The sequence below is a fragment of the Adiantum capillus-veneris genome, chromosome 22 (assembly GCF_014529385.1).
Source record: "Adiantum capillus-veneris isolate H3 chromosome 22, ASM1452938v2, whole genome shotgun sequence".
In the NCBI taxonomy this organism is placed as follows: domain Eukaryota; kingdom Viridiplantae; phylum Streptophyta; class Polypodiopsida; order Polypodiales; family Pteridaceae; genus Adiantum; species Adiantum capillus-veneris.
The window spans coordinates 127455748-127467485 of record NC_140952.1 but is presented as its reverse complement, the minus strand read 5'-3'; the positions used below and the strand labels follow the sequence as shown (position 1 = coordinate 127467485).

The 11738-nt window shown below is 39.9% G+C and overlaps 1 pseudogene; it reads left to right on the top strand.

Annotated features, from left to right (window-relative positions):
- Positions 1 to 8936: 8936 nt before the first annotated feature.
- LOC147430189 (pentatricopeptide repeat-containing protein At2g42920, chloroplastic-like) lies at positions 8937 to 9588 on the top strand (annotated as a pseudogene).
- The last annotated feature ends 2150 nt before the right edge of the window (positions 9589 to 11738 follow it).

The window sequence follows — 11738 nt, the reverse complement described above, 5'->3', positions numbered from 1 at the left end:
AAAGGGATAATGTTTGCAAAGCTCCCTTCTTTGGACTAACAAAATCTCAACGACACTTCTAATTTACAAACTTCGTAAATTTATTAAAGAGCTTGTCAACATTAATCTTACCAACTTTTATAATGGACAAATTCAACACTTTTGTAGAGTCATTAAATTTTTTATTTTCTACAATCACTTAGAAGATTTCAAAACTCTATCACTTCAATGAATAGTTTGGTTGCCTTAACGAAGATGTGGTACTCATTACACTAATAGGGAGTTGCATTTAAAATATTTTGCCATTATCCGTTTAGTATTATATTTATACCATCAATTGTTCCGAGCTGGCTAGTTCTACCTAATTTCAACATTTAAAATTATGCAAGTGGACCCGCCTATGTTTTCAATAGTGCTTTGGCTTTGAATTAGGTGCGAAGGTAAGGGACAATATTTTTGTTGATTTTGGGGAAATAATGTTGGCAATCAATGCCCAACTTCCTACAAAGTATCACAAGACAATGCAGTATAAGAAGTTCAAGCCACTTTCATCTTCTTGACTTTGAGCGGAAATAGATTTAAACACATTGAAGGTAAATGTTGCATTCCCCTTTCTCAACACTTCAATTGGAAAGTTTTCTTTCAATGTACATTTTTGCATAAAGAGACGCACGTCACTTTAGACTTTGTTTAGTATTCCTAGGAGTCTTGTTTTTGAAATCTTCTCAATAGTCGAGCAATGTAATCCTCCGATAGTATTTTAGCAACGTTCAAACTACTCCACAAAAAGGGGTAAGAAGGGAAAAGCTTAGGAAGGAGAAATTGTATTAATCGCCAACATGTTTCGACCCTTATTATGTTGATACATTCTGTCTACGTTTATATAGGCAATCGTGCTTGGAGGAACAAGGAGGGAGGTTGCTCTCAACCATTTAAGTTAAGGCTTTTCAAGTTAGTTGACAAACTTCAAGGTTGGATAGTTATTTATCAATGGAATATGAGAAGTACCTTCAACCAAGGGATGGGGCACTAACTCTTGGGGCATTTAATCCTAGATAAGAGAGTTTATGGATACATCGAGAATAGTTTTTTAATCTGTAAGGAAGGGTTTTACAAAAATTAGAAGGACACGAGTTATAGACATGATTTTTTAGGTTAAATGAGTGTGTTTACACACACAATCGTTACCCTGTCATCAGCAGCCATTCAATATGCTGCTCACTCTTCTTCTCTTTGAACTATTATCCCAATCATATTTACAACATGGTATAGTCAGTGTCCGGCTGTCCTTAGCACAACGGATATATTCTTTAACACTCCCCCTCAAGCTCAGAATGAGCTTGCATATGATGGATTCCCAATGCTTCACGAAAGTAGTAAAACTTTTCCTTTCCAAGAGCTTTTGTAAATATAGCCGCAACTTGATTATTGGTCTTCACATACACCAAATTAATCTCACATGCCAAAACTTTCTCTAATGAAGAAATAATGTACTTCAATGTGTTTAGTGCGAGTATGGTAAACTGGATTCTTTGCCAACATGATGCTGCTAATATTGTCACAATAGATAATGACACTGTCAAGATTGTCAAAACCAAAGTCTACCATAAGTACTCTCAACCATGACTCTTCATATGCTGCCAAAGCTGCTCCATGAAATTCAGCTTCTGTACTTGATAATGCTACATTTGATTGCTTCTTACTACTCCAACTTATCATACCATTGCCAATGGAAAATGCATAACCATTTGTAGATCTTCTATCTGTAAAATCTCATGTCCAATCTGCATGTGTAACCATAAAGATAGCTTCCCATTCTTTTCATAAAACATTCCATAACTGATAGTGGCTTTCGCATATCTCATAATTCGTCTCAATGCACCAAGATGACTTTTACATGGCTTTTACATGAATTGACTCACAACACCCATTTCATAACTCAAATCTGGCCTTGTTATTGTCAAGTAAATAAGACTTCCAACCATTTTGCGATACATAGTGACATTCTCAATGTAATGTCCATCATCAATCAACTTAACATTTTGATCAAGAGGTGTATCAACCGGTTTGCACGTTGTCATTCCATACTTCTCAAGCATATCCAGCGTGTATTGTCTTTGTATCATCCAAACTCCTGATAAAGTGTCGACAATTTCAATTCTCAAGAAATATCTCAACTCATTAAGGTCCTTCATGTTGAATTCTCTCAACAAACTCTTCTTGACATGCAAAATTTGCTCATCATGACTTCCAGTGAGAATCAAGTCATCAATATAGATAACAATAACTACGATCTCTCCATCAACATGCTTCAAAAACAATGAGTGATCAGCAGTACACTGTTTAAATCCAATCTTCTTCAAAAATCTAGGTATCTTTTCACACCAAGCTCTAGATGCTGGCTTCAAACCATACAATGCTTTTTTCAACTTACACACATAATATGAAAACTCTGGATATTGATAACCCTCTAGCTGTATCATATAAACTTCTTCTTCCAAGTCACCGTTCAAGAATGCATTATCGACATCCATTTGTCGTAACTTCCAACCGAACATACTTGCCATTGCTATCACCAATCTGACTATTTCCATCTTTGCAACTGGACTAAATGTCTCATTATAATCAAGACCTTTTGTTTGTGCATAACCTTTAACAACAAGCCTCGCTTTGTATCTTTCTACACTACCATGTGACTTGTACTTGACTTTGTATACCCATTTTGAACCAATTGCTTTCTTTTCATTTGGCAAGCAAACCAAATCCCAAGTGTCATTCTTCACAAGAGCATCCATCTCATCATCCATAGCTGACTCCCATTCTGATTTTTCAATTGCCTCTTGAAAACATGTAGGCTCTTTATGTTGCACACGTGAAACCATCTATGCATCATGTGTACGCATGTAACTGTTGTATGTCAATCTATCAACTGGATAACGCACCCTCTCTGATCTTCTCAACTGTGGTGCACTCTTCTCTTCAACTCTTGCATATGGAGGTACATATTTCTCAGCATGCTTACTGCCAGGTGTCCTCAAATGTGGTAAACCATGCTCTTCATCGAAGCTTTCATCTCCAGAACTCTCAACCACTTTCTTCTTGCCTTTCTTGTCTTGCTTTTTATCTCGCAAACGATCGTTTCATGGGTTGGCACTTCCTGTACTCTCCTCTGCCATATGTGGTCCTGAAACAGTTCTTGTTGATGGTCCTAGCTTATCAACAACATGATGCATATTCTCTTGCTCTTCATACTCATCTTCTATCATCACTGGCTTTGATTTATACCATAGTTCATGTTCACAAAATCTGACATCTCTATTGACATAAACTTGTCTTGTCGTAGGATCATAGCACTTGTAACCTTTCTTTTCAGATGGATAGCCCAAGAATATACACTTTACTGTCTTTGGTTCCATCTTCTTTCTTACTTCATTTGGCACATGAACATAGCAAACACATCCAAAAACTTTCATGTAGGAGACTGTTGGTTTGATCCCATAAAGTCTCTCATAAGGTGAAATTTCATGAATGGTAGCTGTTGGTGTTCGATTCATAATGTGTACTGTTGTATGAACTACTTCAGCCCAAAATGTTAATGGCATATTCATCTCATTCATCATGACTTGCAATTTTTGCTATGACTATTCTTTCTCTCAGCAACTCTATTTTGTTGTGTTGTATATCTGTAAGTAATCTGTCTTCTTATGCCTTGTTCACATAAGTAATCATTAAAACTGTGTGACATGTACTCTCCCCTCCATGTGTACGTAAGTATTTAATTTGACAACCATTCTCTTTCTCAACCATAACTTTGAACTCCAAGAATACTTCAAATGTCTCTGACTTTACCTTTAAAAAGTAAACCCATGTCATTCTACTGTAATCATATGTGAATGTCATAAAATATCGACAACTATTCGACGTAGCATGATCACAAGGTCCCCAAATATCTGAATGAACAATTTCCAAAGGACTTTGGCTAATTCTCCCCCTCTTTGGAAATGGTAAACGAGATTGCTTTCCAAATTGACAAGCTTCACAAACATGATCAAAATCCAATCTACCAAACTTTGGTAATCCACGTACAATTTGATTTGATTGCATATGCTTCAGTCTTCTAAAACTGACATGACCAATCCTCTTATGCCATAACTTTGCCCAATTATCTTGAGTGATTGATTTGTTTGCATACATACTGCTGTGTAAACATGGATCTCCAGCCTCCAATGAGAACAAGCGACCTTTCTTTCTTCCACGTGCCAATATTTTGCTCGGTTTGCCTTTGTGAAACTCCTCTATGAAGTAGCCATAACGATTAAAACGGACTTGTAACCCTTGATATATCATTTGTTCAACTACTGCTAAATTCTTTATGATTGAAAGCACATATAGAACATCTCCCAATGTGTTGAATGTCACGTCTTTTTCTAGCAATGGAACTGCACCAACATGCGTAATCCGATGCATAGTATCATCACCTGTAGCGACAAACTCATCCTCTTCTAACTTCTCTTTTCTGTCAAACCATTCACCATGATATGTCATATGATTTGTGGCACCACTATCTAAATACCAATCATCTGTATGATGTGGCTCCACCATGCTTCCAACATGCTCCATAGGAAATAAATGTCCACTCGATCTATTGTCATATATATTTTGATCATAAGGATTATATCCAGCAAAGTTTCCTCCATGTCTGTCATAACCTCGACCTCTTCCACCACGATCACGATTTTGATTTAGCCTTGTATAACATTCTCTTTCAAAATGACCATAAATGCTACATCTGTTACAATATCTATCTCTTTGAGGATGTACAAATCGTCCACCTCCACGTCCACAAAGTCGGGCTCTCCCCCTGCCTCTTTGATTGGAATCATTGTAACTTTGACTTTGTTGGTTTTGCCTTTGACATCTTCCAGCATTGTTTCCACGACTATAGTTTTCTCTTTCACCTCTGTTGTTTCCATGACCTCTAGAGTAAAAAACCTGATCTTTGAAATTGTTATTTATGTAGGAGGACCTGACTTGCTTAACTTCACCTCTTCTAGCAAACAAAGGTTTACTAACTCTTCAAAATCAAGCATGTGTCCTCGAATAGATATAGATGTATCCAATGACTTGTATTCCGGCCACAAACCATTCAATCTCACTGAAACGAAGTCATCATCTAGAACTTCAATATTAATGCTCGCAAGATCTTTCTGTATTTGCTTTATCTTTGTCACATAACCCGATATGGATCTACTTCCTTGCTATACACAATGTAACCTTTGCTTCAAGTGTACTTTTCGTGGTTCTATATTGGAGTTGTTCATTCTTGCTAGTATTTCCCATGCTTCCTTTGGAGATTGAACCTTCTTCACATGTGGTACAAAAAAGTCACTAATGCATAGTGAAATCCAATGCATCACTTTCCTTGAATTCTCGATCCACTTCTTGTAAGCTTTTATTCCTGCTTGCCATGTTTTATGTGCTTTTAACATTCTCTCTATTTGATTACAAACAAACTTCAACACACTAGTCCCATAAACCTTTGCCTATAATCAAGTTCTCCATCCTGTAAGACCATATGTTGTAGTTCTCTCTGGTTAGCTTCTCTCCATTACTCTGTGTGACTTGAGTTGAACTTTCTACCATCTTCACTCTCAATTGCATCCAAAGGATTTTGACAAGATTTCGTTTGTATTTAGACAATATCTCAAGTGATAATCTCAACCAAAATATTCATAAACACTGATAAAAAATCTCACTGCCAAGGGAAAATTCACTGACTCACTTTGCTAAAGACTGACTCAATATTGTGCATTAATACTCTAAAACAATGTCCACATGGATCTGTATGTAAATACAATCCATATGCCGTCCTGTACTACATATCCATACATCGACCTTCTTCCCATATAATCGTGAACGACATGTGAGGTCTTTAGCGAGGCCAATCGGAGGTTCACTCCAAAACCATATCCACCTTACCAAGGTACCCTGCAAATCAACCATTCTGACAAAGGGCAATGATTAGGTTTAGAGTGAGCCAATACAAGATATTTAATTCTTCTTATTGATGGAAAGGGGTTCAATTCTCAGGTTGATATCATAATATGGAGTCACACGTATGGAACCCTAATACGTTAGGGAAAAGAAAAGCGATTCCAAGAGATTGGCAATAAAGGGTCTCAGGGGGGAGAAGCAAGTGGAGATTATGAGGGGTTTAACAATTTATAGAGAGGAGGCACTCTGAAAAAAGTATCGTTAGGGCAAACAGATACGTAATTCCTCCTACAAAAGTAGGAATGGTTTGAGAGGGATAGGCAAGGATGGAAGAACGCAAGCACAACCTTATCAAGCTATCATAAGATAAGAAAATAGAGATCATCAAGGATTGGGGGAGATAAAGAGGGTAGAATAGGTTTTGAATTTCCAAGATGAAAAGTTTATCCTCAAGCATGTGAAAAAAGATTTCAAGACATGGTGTAGCTTTGGTTTCTATCAAGGCATATGAGGACTAAAGAGTACAAATAATGGCTCAAAGCTTAAAAAAAGGATTCCAATGGATGGTTTAGATGTGGTTGCTTTCAAAGCATAAGAGGACTATAGAGTACAAAAATGGCATGGAGCGAAACCAAGGTATACTCTTAAGAATAATGGTTTATAAAGAGGGTTAGGTCTAGATTGACCACAATTACAATCAAGATCCTTAATGGATTATTCGTCTAAGAATCAAACTAAGTTATCAAACCCAATGCTAAAGATTAACTCAAATAACATACAAGTCCCTTGCCTTCGAAACTACTAAAAAAAAGATAAAAAAATCAAGAGACTAAAGATAGAATTGCTCCAAGAGGTTAAAGAAGATATCTCAAGCAAGCAAAAGTGTGCAATGACTCACCCTGACCTAAACCTAACTCTCTTGAAGTAAGTGTCTTAGTTACAATCCAATATAATAAGAATGGATTGAATGGAGAATTGGAAGAAGTGAATGGTTTGGGAGGAATAGAGGGTTTGTAACTTCTTGGTAGAGATTGGCTCCCAAGTTCTTCTATATTGAAGAACTATACACAATTAATATGTTCCAAAAGCCCCTCTTGAATGGAAAATTTCAAGATAGTGAGACGTAGTTAAGACTCGCAAGAGTTAGTATTGTATGCGGTAACAATGAAATGAGCAAGGAAAGGTTGGGATTGAGGAGAAGCGATTAGCTTGTGCGTTGGTATCTTGTACAAATAAAACTAGGAGGCCAGTGTTGGCTTGAGGGAGTAGTAGCTCTTAGGATAGCTCTACAGTCTTATCCATCCAGGTAAGGCAAGCTACGCACACTCGTGTGACACAGTTTTGTAACATATCCAAAGTCATTGAATGACTTAATAACTTGAAGCCAACAAGATTAGCTTGCTCAGTTATTTAACTTCAACATCTCATCAACGACATCTCCAAGTAAACTTTCAAGCTTTGAGAGAATAATCTTTTCATTGACCAAAAGAAGAGTGAACTTTTCCTTCAAGAATTCATACTGGAGCACCTACAAGGATAACCTAAGTTAATAATTGGAAATACTTTATAGATCACTACATTCATCAATGGACACTGATTATGAGTTTTATTTTGTGCATAATATTCATCCCTTACTCATCGTCAAAAATACACAGCAAGATTTAAATGCTGTGGTGGCATTAGTATTTACTCAATCATTTTTCAGATGAGATAGAAATCTTGTCACCCAAATATCAGCACAATGCCAAGACAATTACAAGTCTGTATGTCTGCTGATCTACATTTTTCCAATATTTCCATTAAGGAGACAACCCTTAGTCTCAAATCACACAAATGCAGCGCAAATAATGAACAGCCCAAAAGAGACTAGAAGCATACAAAAGGAACATATTGAATGGAATTCCATCTAAGGATTTGACAAGATTTGTGCACTTCCGAGGTAAAGGAAGCGACGGTTCATTCAGAAACCTACGTAATGGCCTGTCAGACCCAACTTTAGCAAGCCTTAAATCGTTCAATTGTCATGATTTGCCCACAATTAACATTTAGGGGTATTCTCTCGTCCACCTTAAAAAAAACCGAGCAGCAGATGAGCCCTTCATTTCATACTGAAAGCTCCCACAGAGGCCCGAGGGAGATATCGTTCTTCTGTCTTAAAAACACGGCACGGAGGGACCCTCTGCTCTGAATTCCTGCATCGTTTAAGTATACACAAGATTTTAGCACAGCCCATGCTTGGCAAGCCCTCAGCGACCCGTGAAAAATCATACACTCTAGCACTGCTTTGCAGGGCACGCAACTGTGATGAGATCAATTAAGGGTTCAAGCCCCGCTGCACTCTGCTCGGATACAACATTCTGGATTGGAAACTCCGAGAGGTAAAGCGAGGGGGAAGAAGCCCACAATCTCACACACGCGAACACCCACGCGCAGCAGAGCCAGAGAAACAGTGTCATACGGCACTTCCTATCAGAGGTCGTCTTTCATCCCTGGGCCTGCAAGTATACTCTCTCTGGGCCTGCAAGTATACTCTCTCTCTCTCTCTCTCTCTCTCTCTCTCTCTCTCTCTCTCTCTCTCTCAGCTTTGGCCGGCGGGATGTGGGTGCCCCAATCGGCGCCGCGCAAGCAAGGGCAAAATGACCGAGCGGCTTCCTATCGTGGGGGCAGATCCACAGCGTTGCTCTGCGCCCAGCACTGACGAACAAGGTCATGACCCCCGCAGGAGCGTACCTCGACCGTGGCTGCTGGCGCATGGTCTTCTTTCCTACAACCAAATCCTGTTTTCTTTATACGGGGAATTAGGGTTTCCCGGTTCCGTTGTTTGTGTTCGACCCCTGCTCGCTACCCCGTAGCGATCTAGGCCATTTGCGGAGAGGTTTCCTACTATTTACTTGGTGAGCCTAATGAACTTTTTGACTTTCTGGATCGTGGACTGAGCCACTTGGCTCAAATTCAACCATCCGATGATTGAAATCTCGAATGTTCGTTGAAAAGCAGATGAGAATGCAATTTAACTTTAAGCGAGACATCCTTCGAAACGATGGTGAACGGGCGATGCAACACGTGAGGCCGAGGGTACAGTACTACAGAACCCACCGCATGCTTGTGTTAGAAGAGGGGTTTGTCTGTATGTAGCTGACGTTGACCTCGCCGAGAGCAAGGAGACGATGAATCCGTCACATCCTGGAGAAGGGCCAGCGGCCGGCTGGCTGAGGGGAAGAAGGAGACGGTTGAGATACAGAGAAAAGGGCTGGTGTCAGGATCCATCAAGGCAGACAAGATCACATTTGTTTGTGTTCTGAATGCATGCTCCTATCTGGCACTTTTGAAAGAGGGAATTGCAGTGCATGCCTCTATAGTAGCTGAGCAATTTGAATCTGACATTGTATGTGGAACTGCGTTTATAAACATGTATGGGAAATGTGGACAAGTGCTCTATGCAGCTAATGTTTTTGATTGCATGCCTATCCGTGCTCTGATGACATCTTATACTCAAAACGGCCATAACGAGCTGCTCTTTCTCTCTTGAAAAGCATGCTGACTGAGGGGATTGAACCAGTGAGCGTTTTTCTTTTAGGTGATGTCGAAGCTTGTGTAGGGCACTGCTTCGTTTAAGAGGGACAAAGGATTCATGCCATTGTTAATGGGAGTGGGTTTTTGCCAGACTGTACATTAGAAAACGTGCTTCTCAACATGTATGGAAATGTGGGAGCCTTTATCTTGTTGGGGTTGTTTTTGAGAGTATGCCATTCCAAGATACGGTGTCTTGGACTTCCATGGTTGTTGCTCTTTATCACAATGAGAAATATTATGAAGCCCTTCGTTTGTATGATGGTATGCAAGGTGCAGGAGTTGGACCCAATAACATGGCCTTTGTACCTGCTCTTAATGCTTGTCCAAGTTTGCAGGCCTTGGAAGAAGGACAATCAATCCAACACCATTGTGGTCGATTGTGTTTGCAGTGAGGATGCATTGAGGATGCATTGGAGTATTTTCATTCCATGCAAAACCAAGGGTTTATCCCGATGATATCACTTATGCCTCTGTCCTCGATGCATGTTCCTGCATGAATCACTTCCAAAGGTTCTCTTTTATCTTGGGTACCAACTCGACAGTTTTATTCAAGCTTTGTCAGCATGTATGGAAGATGCGGGGACCTTTGGAAGGCAAAGACTACTTTGGATAGTTTTTTTGCTCAAAACATCGCACCCTTGTCTATATTGATAGAGAATGGACATGAGAAGGAAGCACTGAATTTTTTCCATTTCATGCTATCTAGTGGTGTCACGCAAGACTAATATCTAATGTCTTAGAATGTTGTCTCTTGGAGTGCATTGATTGTGGGATTTGCCCAACAGGGACAAGACCAGGAAACTCTGGGCTGTTTTTAGCAGATGCAAAGAGATGGGATCTCTCCAGATGCAATCACCTACGTACACTTGCATCTTAAAGGCATGTGGCATTACACAAGATGTCGTTGCTTGGTTGACATGTATGCCAAATATTTCAGATGGCTTAGAAAGTGCTTGACGAGCTTCCTATCTGGAATGTCGTCTCTTGGAACACATTGATTGCGAATCTTTGGGCTATTTTTAGCAGATGCAAAACCAGGGCGTTTCTCCAGGTGTAATCACCTATGCTTGCATCTTGAAGGCATGTGGCCCTACACAGGACTCCAATATGGGCAATGATGACATTGTGAGATGGGAAATGGGAAATGATGATATTGTGAGACAAGCTGCGTGCTTGGCACTGCCTTGATCGACATGTATGCCAGATGTGGTGTGCTTCAAAAAAGTACAGAAGGTTCTTGAGGAGTTGCCTTTGCGGAATGTTAACTCTAAGAATGCACTGATTGCAAGATATGCTAAATAGGAGGGGGGCCAAGAAGCTATGGGATGTTTCAGTTGATACAAAGCGAGTGCATGTCTCCAGATGCAATAACCTATGCTTACATCTTGAAGTCATGTGGCAACTTGAAAGACGCTAAGATGGACAAAAGAACTCATGACGATATTCTTAGTCAGGATCTGTTGGAAAAAAAAAACTTGGCACTACCTTGGTCAACATGTATGCTGAATGTGCAGGGACAGGAAGCCTTGGGCTGCCCCAGCATTAGGCCAGCTCATATATCCAACTGCTACGATGCCCTGGATCTCTAGCAGTGTTGCCTGATTTGAAAAAAAGGGTCTTCTCCAGTTTTTGCATCTCGCAAACAGTTTTCCATTGGCTCCATGCACTTTTGGAACATGTGCATGCTCAGCTCCTTGAATTGGGCTCTTGTGATAGTGGAGTAGAAGTCTATACGCTCATAGAGAGAGTCGATTTCAATAGTTGTATGAGCGGCAACTGACAATACCCTCTTTGCCCTCTGACAAGCTGTCCTCAGCCTGCACGAGGTGGTTGACTATGCGATGCTCAAAGTCCTTGTCTACCGGTCTTCACCTCCTTCACCTCACCTTCTTCAATTGTACTAAGACGAGGGACATCAAAGGTGCCATCTCCGAGGTGAAAAATCAGGACTTGTCCAAACCATAAGCAATCGCTGCAGCAATAGCTTCATTGATGATTCTCATCACATTCGAGCCGGGAATGACACCTGCATCCTTAGTGACTTGCCTCTGAGAGTTTTGAAATATGTAGACACCATAATCATGACATTCTTAACTGTGGCGCCCAAAAACGCCTCAGCAATTTCTTTCATCTTTATCAACACCATAGAATATATTTCCTCTACAACAAACTGCTTTTCTTCACCCTTGTAG